At 42.0% G+C, this 14,133-nt stretch overlaps 1 protein-coding gene across 15 annotated transcripts in view; it reads right to left on the minus strand.

Annotated features, from left to right (window-relative positions):
- SOX6 (SRY-box transcription factor 6) overlaps positions 1-14,133 on the minus strand; it is a 777,007-nt gene that overhangs the window by 433,974 nt on the left and 328,900 nt on the right. The window lies entirely within an intron of this gene.

A 14,133-nucleotide genomic window follows, 5' to 3' on the forward strand; every position in this document is an offset into this window, starting at 1 on the left:
ACCATTTGCAATAAAAAAGATTGCTAAGAAAACTGTGCATGGCAAGGGATCGAGTTACCTTAGGGCACGAGTTATAGTTACTTGAGTTAACCATAACTATAAATGCTGAAATTCTATGGTTCTGTGTGAGTAAATTCAAATGTCCCTGTAACTATATATAGATAGATAGATAGATAGATAGATAGATAGATAGATAGATAGATAGATAGATAGATAGATAGATAGATAGATATAAAGCTTAAATCACCATAATCTCTTGTATGTGGCACAATAACACCTCACAAACCACACGAAGGTCACAAATGATGGTGGCACTCTGTTTCATTTTCACATTTTTATTTATTTTTGTGCTCAACAGACTTTCATATCCATGTCATGGTGATGTGTTTCGGCAGTAGCCTTCGACCGGCCAACTGAAAATTAGGGAGGGGCAGGATACGATCTACAAGATCTTGTACATCAAGCATGGATTACATAAATGTATTTTACAGACATTTAGATACAGGGAGATTATGTGATTTGCCCAGAACCAAGCAATATTGACTCTAGTGCTGCGACCAGAATTCTAGGTTTCAAAGGCATCGCCTGTGCCAGCTAGGCCACATCTCCAACCCGGAACAACTCCATGGGTAAATGGAACATGAATGGTCTAGGACCAAGATGTTCAAGGATGCATACCCCTCAATCTTTTGAGTCCCCCAATAAGGTGTGTGAGTAGATGGGAGGTGTATTCCATTTAATTAAGTGGAAATTAAAAATATCATGAAGAGTGAGAAGATGCTTAGAGGGTTATGATTTTATTCACACTAACGAGATATGTGTTTTGAAGAAGGAGAGACTAAGAAGGGCAACACCCTCCACCTGATAGTGAGTTGACCAGTGTCATTATGAAAGAATTAGAATAATGCGGTATCACTGAGAGCTTTCAACAGCCTGCTGTCAATGGTAGCGTTACTAATCTCTAAATACATCAAAAGCCCCACTAGAGACTGCTAACTCCTGCGCACTGTTTTTCATAACGATGTGCAGTGTTCTATAGGATTTATTTTCCTAGGTATCATACATCTATCCAGCCCGTATGGAATAGTTAGTCAGTTTGGAAAATGCACATAAATGCACTTCGTAATGATACAGGAGATTCTACTTGTGAATGAAAACATTCTGTATGTTTCCCTACAACATTTAATTACTAAAATTGACAATAGAGGAGATGGCATGGTACTTATCAGTAGTGAGTATGTGAGTTATACAATCAGATACACCACGAGTTGTCAAACCAATAGCAAAAAGAAGAAGTCTATCACAACTTTGTATCTCCATTATGTGTGGTCAGTGGACAACTCATGTTAAAAATTCAACAGATCAACCTAATGACAGTCTGTGGATCCCATCAGGACAAAAGCCGTCTACCTGCAACCCTCATTGTGAGCAGAAACATCAAGGAAACAACGTGTCACCAGAGCAGACAATCTGCCATTAATGACGTGAGTAAGATTCGGCTCACTCGGATCTTTATAACTATGTGTCCGCCCCCTTGTTATTTTTCAAACACTAACTTTTCATCACATTTTCTTTGCAACATGGTCGCCACCATGCCAAGGTGCTGCTCTCTCATGTCACACAGACTTCTGCTCATTTCCATTATTTAAATCTTGGAATGCCACCTTGCAGACCATATATATACTGAGATTATTCTTATTAAATACCACATTTTACTTTAATATATTGATAGCCAGTTTTTAAAGCTGCCACTCTGTGTTGACTTGGTCAGTGTCACTCACTTCTAAGAAAATATTACAAATGTGCAACAGAATTCGTCTATATTTTTACGCAGAGCAAAATGTGTTATCTGCAGTTTTGCTGTCTTATCCCAGAATGTGTGTCCTTCCCACATGGAGCTGAAGTTTCAGGGCCTCATTTTCCTAAACCTCCTCAGATATGGCACCCAGTCCGACATATTTTCTGTAATATGGTTACAGCCTTCACGAGTCACATATCACACAGGCATGTGCTGATATGTCGGTCACATATTTAAACAAGCATTTGCAATGCAATGGGTCTCGTGTTTGCTTGCGTTAGAGCGATTATCTCCTATCTGGACTGCACATATGCGAGCCAATGGTCGCAGAAAAGGAAACAGAAGTTCGCTTGCAGTGAAACTTATTAGCAAAAGTGCAGTTATCCATGCAACCAGCAAAAGTGCAATTATCCATGTAACAGGGTCGATGTCATGCAAAGAGCTCGACTTCTGCCCAGCGAGATCGTGCTGTGTAGGAAATGAAAAGATAAAGTAGTCCAGAAACCAGCTGAAAACACGGAGCCTTGTATGCCTTCAGGAGATTACTGGTGTGCTTGAGGACGGCTAAACACTGGAAAAAGCATGACTATGTGTGCCTTTCACAAATGGAATCAATCGATTTTTAAGGCAAACCCACGAACTAATGAAAGTGATGGGCGTGACATGGGCACGGATAGAAGCCCACATAGAGATTACCACATGATCCAGAGCGTCTGCGCGTTCAACCCTAAAAAGTCAACCAAGTCACGGCAGAGCAAGATGGCACAGGCTGGATTTAACAGGGAAAAGATAAGGAGGAAGACTGGTGAAATTAAAAAACATGACATGGCTGTGTAAAATAAATTAAAAATAACAACAACAACTGAAGATAGAAAAGTCTCTAGCATTAAAGTATATGAGAAATGATAGAACAGTGATGCAGTGAAGCTTTTACGTTCGTAAGTGAACAAAGGGCTCACTAGATCGTATTGATGGTGAATAACAATGCAGTGAGCACTACTGCATTCCTTAACTGACATTACTGATTGGCCAAGGGCAAGATGGGACCGATGGCGGTCCAGGATGGTTGGGCCTATGCCACAGTTCAACCAACTAGTCATCCGGGAAAGATGGGATATTGCAATGTCTTTATTATAATCAGTCCAACCACAGAAGATCGGAAAACGTCTTCTCAAACATCTCTTAGAGGCTTCAGATGATGGTCTTCAAAGCTGATGTTCACCAGCCTCTATTACAAGGGCTTCTGTGAGTGCTGTAATAATGGGCATAATACTGGGGCCCACGAAAAGCATTTTATAAGGTTTCAAAATTTCACACTTCAATCTTGAGAATGTATCTTTAAATTTGTTTATTCAATGTAAAGCAAGGTGGTGGTATTCAATTCATACAAATGTCTTGGTACACCCCTCTTCACTTCGAAAGCATTCATTTCATTTAACGCCACACTGGTAAACACAATTGAACTTTCTTAGTTTTATTTAAAGCTGCGGCCACTAAACTCAACCAATCACTGCTTCCCAGCCTCTCTGAGTAATCCAGATGTGAAAAATATAGAAAGGACCGTCGAGTACAGAACATCAGTAGGTGTCCCCTTCATTTTGAAACACATAGTTTGCTCCTGTATTAACCTTCCACAACCAAACGTGTGGTGACAACAGGGTTGTTATGACAGGAAGCACATATGTAACTGTCAAGAAAGCTCAATTGTCTTCCTGTTCAAACCTACACATATTAAAACAGCTCTCCTATGTTCATGGCGGATTCAGTATAGATGCTATTACGCGTGTAACTGGTCCTATCAACTAGTGCTAGAAAGCGAGGACCATTAAGGACCAGGGCTTCCACTCAATTAAATGCCATTGCTTTCAACTGTTACGCTCCCAAACATTTGAACTAAAGGTCCTGAGTTTTCAACTGAGTGATCTCTTTTAACACTTCAAAACCCATAGGGGTCAATTCACAAAAGCATTTATGGCCGGATATTTATGTTCACAACCATTTACACCTTTCAGGAAATCACAAAAGGAAACCTGTCAGGAGTACATTGATTTACCTTGATCAATTTCTTCATCACGACTCCTGAGAAATATATGGTATCTCAAACATAAAGGGTGGGAAAAGAATGAATAAGGTGTGGTTAGTCTTGCCAGTTTGTGAATGCCACACATTGATACATTTGTGGGTGTTTACAAACTCCAGCAGCCCCTTTCGCACCCTGGAATTGGTTGGAGATTAGTCCAATCTACTTCCCCTTCTTCAAGCTCTCAGCTTCACACTTGGAGAAGACAAAGGGGTCGGTTTTTATACATACATATACATTTGAACTACAGACACCACAGTGCCTGTGGCCTATGTCTACACAATGTCTACACTATGAAGATGTGTTCGTTGGGTAAAAGGGAGACCGGAGATTATACCAAATGACATTCCTAGCACTATGACTAGAATTCTGTGCCCGGTGCAACTCTACAGGTGACTAATGGGAATGTTTGTGAAATCCATATATCTGCATTTTGCTCACTGGAGTGCTTTTACGGGTGCATATTTACTACTCAATGTGTGAAATGACCTCAGTGTGATTTGTTAGCAACATTGCTTTGAAGAAAAATCAATAAACATACCGAACTACATTTTACAAATAAACATATGAAAGTCACTGGTAGAGTATGTGGTTTCAACATGCACAATGTGTTTTCTCTTCCGTTCCTCTAACGCTAGCATGCCAGACATTATTCCACTGCCATAAACAAAAGATATAATAAGGATGTTGCCTGATACGAAATTCGGTGACGAGCTTGTGAGAGGAATAAGGAACCCTAGTATTCATGATTCGCATCACGTCACTTCTGAAGTGCCAATAATTGACATTGCATGTCTTCATCACAGCCTGCTAACCGGCTATAATGCACCCATTGTGTATAATTAAAACTAAAGCAGGAAGTGCTTTATGAATGCAAATGTGCTCCAAGGCTTGGAGAGTAAAGTCACATGCCTCTTTTCCGTCATGTCATTTCCACATCAGGTTTGATCAAGCTACATGAGAACCTCCCTTATCGAAAATGTTCCTCAAGATATCTACAGAATCAAGATATAACATCCTTTTCTTTAATTATCCCTTTTAAATGGTTGAATTGTGCCTAAAATCCAACCAAACTAGGAACACTGCATTAAAGGGGGCATTGGTGGAATTTAATAACGTGCAATTAGTAGAAGCAAATGAATTAAGTTTTAATGGCAACTCCCTTGGTAAAAGTATATGAAAACACTCGGCTATACTTTCTTGGACCACTGTTTTAATTGTCTGTAATTGCAGAAAGACCAAACAAACATTTGTAGGCTTTCACAAACATAGCCAACCACCACTCCACGTGGACTGTCTCATATCTGCACTGACTGCTATCACTCTGCTACAGACACACCATCAATGCTGTAGCAACCCGTTAAGACGGGCAGCCGAGAGAATTTCCTGAGGTGCTTTGCCCACAAAGTCCTGCTTCACCTAATCCCATCAAGGTTCATATTCCTCTCTGGCATGATGGCAGGTAGCCCAGGGGAGGGGCACATCAATGGAATACTTGGCAGCTGGAAGACCAAGCTGGTCAGAAAAGTCTCTAGTTTTGCCCTGCACAACAGGACATTTGAATAATAAAAGTAAAGCCCCGAGGGCCTTGAGGTGCTTGAGATAAGGGTTTTGTGCGTTTTCAGTTCCCTCTTAGGAGATATTACTGACGGTGTCTCTGTGTGGAGCATTTTGGAAGTCGAGTAATTAGCACAAGCCATCGTTGCAGACACACCAACATATGGACATCTACTTTTTGAACTTTGGCAAAATAGGCTGTATGGTTGGAACCCAATCAGTAGATAGCCGGATTATGCACAGTACCTGAATCTATAACAGATTCCCAGAACAAACCATGAACTACATTAGATGGGTAAACAGAAACAAGAGAATGAAAATATAATTTTGGTCCTCACTGGACAAAGATGCATGCCTTTAATGCTAGAAAAAGGCAAAGGCACAGACCAACAAAAGCAGATAGTGAGACTAAAATAGTTAGATGTATCTAGTGAAGATTTCAGGATATTCTTTTGCTAGGTTGTTGAAGAAGAATCTCTACAGTTAGGGAACGGTGTAAAGCCCATAAAGAAAGAAAGACAGGGAATTTTCAGAGATTCTGCATAAATTCCACTACTGTGGGCGACCAGGGAGTGTTGAAGGAACATAAATAAGCAGCAAGATAAACAAACTGGATATGAGAGTGAATAGGAATGATTGATAAGGACACAGTAATAGGACTGAATGTCAAGTGTCCTGTACTATTTGAACAGCACAGTGGCATGGTTTTAGTCCCACCAAGTGAAAGTCAGTCACCACTTTGATACTATGGCCCTCATTACAACCCTGGCGGTCAAAGACCACCAGGGTTGAATTGGCGATCGTACCGCCAACAGGCTGGTAGTACATTTCGCCATATTTTGACCGCGGCGCTAGCGCCGCTGTCACACCGCCGGGACCGCCGGTTTTCCACCATCGTTGTCCTGGCGGTTATAATCCGCCAGGGCAGCGCTGCCCTGGGGATTATGACTCACCTTCCCGCCAGCCTGTCCATGGTGGTAGAAACCGCTATGGAAAGTCTGGCGGGATGGGGAGTCGCGGGGCCCCTGGGGGCCCCTGCACTTAGCATGAGCAGTGCAGGGGCCCCCAGGCACAGCCCCATCGTGATTTTCACTGTCTGCCTGGCAGACAGTGAGGAGCGCGACGGGTGCTCCTGCACCCGCCGAACCGCCACATTGCCGCCAGCTCCATTAGGAGCCGGCTGCAATGTGACGGCCCAGCAGGGATGTCCAAATGAGGCCGACGTGTTTCCGGCCGCATGGGCGGCCGTCTGGCGGTACAACCTTGGCAGTCGGACTCATCCGACCGCCAAGGTTGTAATGAGGGCCTATATCTGGAACAGTCATGTCTACAGTCTGGTAAATGAAATTACAAGCTATTTTCTTACCAAGATCTTTAGCATCTTTAATGAGGCTGAAAATTCAGTGAAGTTAGAACAAATATAAAGAGTCACAATGAGTGACTAGGCACAGCCATTATTCCAGCATATAAAACATAATGAAACTAAATGGAATATGTTGCCATAATACCTATAATTGAGCAATGGGTTTCTTTTGAAATTGAAAAAAGCATTTTGGAGGATCATAGGTGTTGGAAAGTGGATTATTGGTAAGGGCAAGTAAGTACCTACACTTAGCAATAGGCCACTAACCTCCAATTAGGTCCAGTTAGGTCTCAATGAATTAAAAGCAGCTCAACCTTTGGTAGCTTGCCAACGAATGACAAGGCTTAACTTAGGAGACAAGTGTGTAAAGCATTTAAAAATCACAAATCAGTAAATAAGTAAAACACAAAACACAATAAAAATCCAACACCAATTTATACAAATAGATTATATTTGTATCTTTAAAATGACACCAAGCGATTCAAATTGCATAAGGGGAACCGGCGATATAATTTTTTTTAAAAATTTTGTTTTCTAGCACAAAGAAAGGAAAAGCACAAATCTGGTCATCTGGTCACACCTCAACTGGGACAAAGTCAAAGTTTAAAGCCAACCGTGATGGAGCCCTGCTCGTCTACAGCAAGAGGGAGGCCTCTGTCAAAAGTTTACCTTCGGACTTAATAGTTTTCTTGAAGATTGTCTTCAGCGGGACGAAGTCGCCAGTCCTACTCAACCTCCCTGGAGCCCTTCCTCAGATACGCGTCGCAGGAGACCTCGTTGAAGATTTCTACGTTCAGACTTAGACAATTTTTCGAGACGAAAATCCTTCGACCTGGCAAAACCTGAATCTTGATCTGACCTCCCTGGAGCCCTCTTCAGATACACTGCGTGGGAGGTCCTGGTCAACTTTCTACATCGAGGTTGAGGCAAGCTGGCTAGACTCGCCACAGCGGGTTGTCCCTCTATAGAGCTTTTTCCAAAAAATTCACCAATCTTCTCCAAACTTCTGGATCTTCTTCCAGTAGGCCTTTGAAGGTCCTTTGGGAGTCCACATCTCACCCCAAGGTTCCAGAAGCTCTGAGTAGCTCCTTGAGGGTGCAGACTCCAACTCCCAGAAAGCACCCGGCTCAAACTCCAAAATGGCCATTGGACAGTAGTCAGCTGGTCAGTTTCTTCAGGATTTGATGCAGGGGACTCTGGTGACCTATTTCTCACCTGTAGAAAACAGGGAGTCCCTTTTAGAACCAGTTGAAACGAGGCAAAGTCCTTCTTGGGGTGAAGCCCAAGTGTGCAGCTGGTGCAGTCCTTCAGAGTGCAGTGTCTAGGTGCAGGTCAGGGGTCCAGCAGGGCAGTCCTTCTTCTTCTGATGCTCTTCCTTGTAGGGATCTGAGGAGTGGGTGCAGCTCTGCCATATTTATCCTTGCTCCTGTGTGAAAAACAGGGGGATCCTGGGTATCCAATTACAGGCAGGCTCCTTTCCTCTGTGATTACCACTTCCTGGGAAGTGTGGCAAAAATGAATCCCAGGGAGCAACATTTTTCAAAAATCCAAAATGGCTGAAAGTAATTTTTGGAGGTTAGATCTGGCTGAGCCCACCCTCTGGTGTGGCTAAAAATCCTAAACACACCCCTATCATGCCCTCTCCTAATCTAATCAAGAGGGCACCTAATTGTCTGGGGTTGCAGGATGTGAGGGAGGTGCTGGGTTGCACCAAATGTCCTTCTATGCCTTTGAAAACCAGTCTGGCCGCCCTCCCCCTTCCTGCTTTGCCATCTGCTGAGGCAAATCTCCTCCCCCACGCACATCCTTTGTGTTTAGCCCAGGCCACTTCACACCTCATCAAAGCAGCATGGTTAGCCTGCCAGAGGAGGGTGGCCAATCAGAGAAGGGCACGACAGAGCTGAAGTTGACAACTTTCAGGTAGAGTTGTAAAACTCTTTACCTGAACTAGTTATATTAAATCCAAAAATTGTAAGTTGTGGTATTCACTATCACAATCAATTTGAAACCAAACTCAAGGTATCTGACACTTAAGGAGACTTTGTTAATTAAAATAAAGTATCCCTATTTTAGCATATGTAGGCCATTCACTACAGTGTGGGAAAAACTAATTTGGCTATTTTACCTCACTAAGGCATATAAAACAATTTTAAAAGGTCCCTGTTTATAGTTACATGGTACCCAACCATGGTGGCACATAGGTCACACCTTAGGGGTGACTTATATGTAAAAATAATGTAGTTTCAGACTTTGGAAGTACTTTTAATTCCAAAGTTGAATTTGCATATAACTTAGCAATACCCAGGGCACCATCAGAGTCAGAAGAAAACCAGAAAAACATGAACAAGTAAAGGGGCCTCTGCAATCAGCCCCATTTTCTCACAGCAGGCAATCTATTTAGAAGAACTAAACACTCTTAATATAGTATGAATTCCATTGGGAAGCTGGACAGAAGTAACAAACAAGAGCTATGAGTTACAAAGTTTTTGTACAAATCATTGGTGAGAACCCAGTAAGATCACTGTTTGATTCTCTTGTCAATGTGTATCTGTTCCACATCTCCTTTTGCCACTTCCATGCTAAAATACCACATTGTTGATCAACTGCCATTTGATGATGACCCTCCCACATGCCAAATTCAGGAAAAACTCAAATTCTGTGTGCTCCCTTCCCTATCTTTCACATCTTTATCTACCTTTGACACCTTACGTTTCTCATGAGCACCCATGAATCTCTGTGTTTAGTGCAGCCTTTGGTGTGCTTACTTTCAATTAGCACTTATATAGTACACAGGCTGCCGTCAGTATGGCACAGCAGTGCTTTACAGACTTTGAATTACCCATGATAGACCAGAGACTTACTGAGTTTTGTGGAGGCGTAGTTACATGAAACAATTCTCATTCATCACCCCCACAGTTATAGCTGCCCACTGCTGCCTCGTCATCTGCAGGATACAGCCTTACCAGTGCTTAATTTGTGGGGGGAGTTGCAGGGGTAGGAACAGACACTTATTTTTGGTGACTGGGAAATATATTTCATCATTAGGCTTTGATCCTGAACAAGAGAGAAAGGCATAAAAGGGAGAAAAGGTTTGAGTGTATACAGTGGCAAAAGGAAAAAGCAGTGTTGAAAAATAACTTGCAAGATCACGAGACAAGAAGCATAGGATATCGGATGAGGCACGAGGAGGAATCAAAACAAGGTAGCCTTGGTATTTGGCAAATCTGGTATTTGACTATCAAGTACATCCTTGATTCCACAGAATTATTATTTTAGATACTAATCAATGGGGGCTCATCTCCCCTTTGACATAACATAAGACCCTAGTTAAACCCATGTTCAGTAGTAGTGTGCTTGATTATTGTTGAGAAGTGACATGTCTGTTTAAAGGGTGGTTAAAAGAAGATACGTGTTCATTGTGCGTATATAGAAGACAGATGTATTTTTGTTTTAGTACCAGACTATAGAGATTTAGGTAATAAATATAGGTAAGTGAAGGATTACAATAAAGTGTATATACAGGGAGTGCAGAATTATTAGGCAAATGAGTATTTTGACCACATCATCCTCTTTATGCATGTTGTCTTACTCCAAGCTGTATAGGCTCGAAAGCCTACTACCAATTAAGCATATTAGGTGATGTGCATCTCTGTAATGAGAAGGGGTGTGGTCTAATGACATCAACACCCTATATCAGGTGTGCATAATTATTAGGCAACTTCCTTTCCTTTGGCAAAATGGGTCAAAAGAAGGACTTGACAGGCTCAGAAAAGTCAAAAATAGTGAGATATCTTGCAGAGGGATGCAGCACTCTTAAAATTGCAAAGCTTCTGAAGCGTGATCATCGAACAATCAAGCGTTTCATTCAAAATAGTCAACAGGGTCGCAAGAAGCGTGTGGAAAAACCAAGGCGCAAAATAACTGCCCATGAACTGAGAAAAGTCAAGCGTGCAGCTGCCACGATGCCACTTGCCACCAGTTTGGCCATATTTCAGAGCTGCAACATCACTGGAGTGCCCAAAAGCACAAGGTGTGCAATACTCAGAGACATGGCCAAGGTAAGAAAGGCTGAAAGACGACCACCACTGAACAAGACACACAAGCTGAAACGTCAAGACTGGGCCAAGAAATATCTCAAGACTGATTTTTCTAAGGTTTTATGGACTGATGAAATGAGAGTGAGTCTTGATGGGCCAGATGGATGGGCCCGTGGCTGGATTGGTAAAGGGCAGAGAGCTCCAGTCCGACTCAGACGCCAGCAAGGTGGAGGTGGAGTACTGGTTTGGGCTGGTATCATCAAAGATGAGCTTGTGGGGCCTTTTCGGGTTGAGGATGGAGTCAAGCTCAACTCCCAGTCCTACTGCCAGTTCCTGGAAGACACCTTCTTCAAGCAGTGGTACAGGAAGAAGTCTGCATCCTTCAAGAAAAACATGATTCTCATGCAGGACAATGCTCCATCACACGCGTCCAAGTACTCCACAGCGTGGCTGGCAAGAAAGGGTATAAAAGAAGGAAATCTAATGACATGGCCTCCTTGTTCACCTGATCTGAACCCCATTGAGAACCTGTGGTCCATCATCAAATGTGAGATTTACAAGGAGGGAAAACAGTACACCTCTCTGAACAGTGTCTGGGAGGCTGTGGTTGCTGCTGCACGCAATGTTGATGGTGAACAGATCAAAACACTGACAGAATCCATGGATGGCAGGCTTTTGAGTGTCCTTGCAAAGAAAGGTGGCTATATTGGTCACTGATTTGTTTTTGTTTTGTTTTTGAATGTCAGAAATGTATATTTGTGAATGTTGAGATGTTATATTGGTTTCACTGGTAATGATAAATAATTGAAATGGGTATATATTTTTTTTTGTTAAGTTGCCTAATAATTATGCACAGTGATAGTCACCTGCACACACAGATATCCCCCTAACATAGCTAAAACTAAAAACAAACTAAAAACTACTTCCAAAAATATTCAGTTTTGATATTAATGAGTTTTTTGGGTTCATTGAGAACATGGTTGTTGTTCAATAATAAAATTAATCCTCAAAAATACAACTTGCCTAATAATTCTGCACTCCCTGTATTTATATATATATACCTTGACAATATGTATATCTCCATATATCTCCAAAAGTACTTCGATATGGAGTTAAGAATAGTAAATCTTCACTTCTCCAAATATACTTTTTATTCTTAATTTACATTTTGGTCATGATATTTTGGTAGACCGATATTTTTGTCTTCGATATTCTGACATACAACAGTCTTTCTACAAGGGAGTAAGAGAGGTTACGTGTTTTGAGTATTCCATCTGGCGGCGGCTTGTCTGTTTAATATAGGTGTTAAAGGAGGCAAAGTATTCTGCATTTCTGACTCATAGGAATCATGTCTCTTCAAACACTCCAGGAATGTACATTTTTACCATTTTCAAAAGAGCCAGCTTATTATCAATTCACATTATTTTTGAAGAAAGGCTGCTTCAGCTCTACATACCTCACCTCGTATTTTTATGTGATACACCACCAGTGAACACTCTTCTTGGGAGCGTGTGACCTCGAAGCGCATTTACTTTACAAACTGACGCATCTTTCCTTGCGCGAGAGGCACCAGGCATGATATTCACTGCACTCCGACTATTAAAGAGAGAGCAAAGCAGCTGCGCATTATGCTCCGGCACTCACGCGACTCTCCGCAAACAGAAGGTTCCAGATTACAGGCGGCACTTGATCACTTACATCCACCCACAATCCGCTTTAAGCAGCTGGGTCACACTCTCCCGGGCTGCGCGCGCTGACCTTGTTCGCCGCAGTGGCGCAAATCATGTTCTCATTAGACCACTTGCCCTCAGACACTGAAGGACCCTCGAAGGAAGTTTAATATTTGGTTTACAGAAAACAAATTGATAGCATTGGTTTGCTTTCTCTAATAAGGTGTTTCACCTCTAACGAGTGATCAAAAGCAGACAAGGAGCACGCTCAATGAGATGCAGTGCTTCCCAAGTGCTTTGAAAATTAAACTTTTCACTAAAGGCAACACTGCAGTGAAAATACTCTAGAATGAGTGCTAAGTGCATTACAATAATTGCCATGAAACATAATATAAAATGAAACACTGATGCATGTGTGGTTCCTATGTTTCCTAATGTCCAACACACTCCTAGTTTTGTATCTGAGGTATACTTCATAGTAAGTGACTCATTTTTTTATCTTAACAAAACTATTTGTTTCATTAAAAAAAAACATGGTTGGGACTGCCAATACTGCTGCGCATAAACTAATTTAAATATTATGAGCACATCTGAACCCAGGGAAAGATCTGAGTATAGGCGGAGGTAGACTTTTCGCAGTTTCGCAGTCCTTCCACACTTGCCTTGTCCTCTATTCCCGTTCAAGGAACGCAAGTCTCATAAGGTGTCCATGATAAAGCCACTCATTTCACAGACATGAACATCAGCAGCAACATGTATGCACGAGACAGGCATTGCGACAAATACTTTGAGTTCAGAATAAAAAAAGCCTGTCCAATAAACAAGAGCTGACAATTCTCCTAGTACATTGAGAAGCTTGAGTATGTGTTCTCTCCCAAAATCTAAAATACATGGCATCTAAAAGGCTCTAAAAAATAGCCACACCCCTTCTCCATTTCTTAATTGCAAATTTACGGACTGCTTTCAGAGCATGGGTTACACACACACCTTGAGGCCAACACCATGGATTTGTTTATGGAAATTGAAGGCTGATTTCCTAGACACCATCTCACTGATTGAATATCTGCCTATTTCCTTCTTATCTCATTTCTTAGGTGGAGCTATATTGAAGCAGAGCCAATGACGGAGAGGAAGAAGCCTTCATTTCCAGCCATCAATACTAATTTGACAATGAAACCATCTCCCCGTTCCCAACAGCAGCAGATGCCTCACACATGTTAAGCAGAGGATTGTACTAGGATGCACCTGTATTTTGTCATACGGTTATAACCTCTCCCACAATAGACTTATTAACAAGTTCTAGCTCTCTGATCCAAAGTTGCTGTGGACCTAGTATGGTTTCCCAAGGAATACATGTTTTATGGCCCCAAGTGAATCAAATAATTATTTGAAAACGGGCCAGGCTCATAAGGTGTCTCAAGAGTGTGGTCGCCATTCCTGTCTAATCCAAAATCATGGCTAGAGAGACTCACCCCTGAGCAGCACTCAACTGTAACATGGTGCTGAGTATGCAGATAATAGGAGGACAATCCAGGGCACGCTGGAGTGCTGGGTGCTCCATAGGTCTGAAGACTCAGAACAGTGGCTCTATAGCCCAGAAAGTACCAGAGAAAGCATGATGGGGGAGA

Source organism: Pleurodeles waltl, chromosome 3_1 (genome assembly GCF_031143425.1).
Source record: "Pleurodeles waltl isolate 20211129_DDA chromosome 3_1, aPleWal1.hap1.20221129, whole genome shotgun sequence".
NCBI classification, from domain to species: domain Eukaryota; kingdom Metazoa; phylum Chordata; class Amphibia; order Caudata; family Salamandridae; genus Pleurodeles; species Pleurodeles waltl.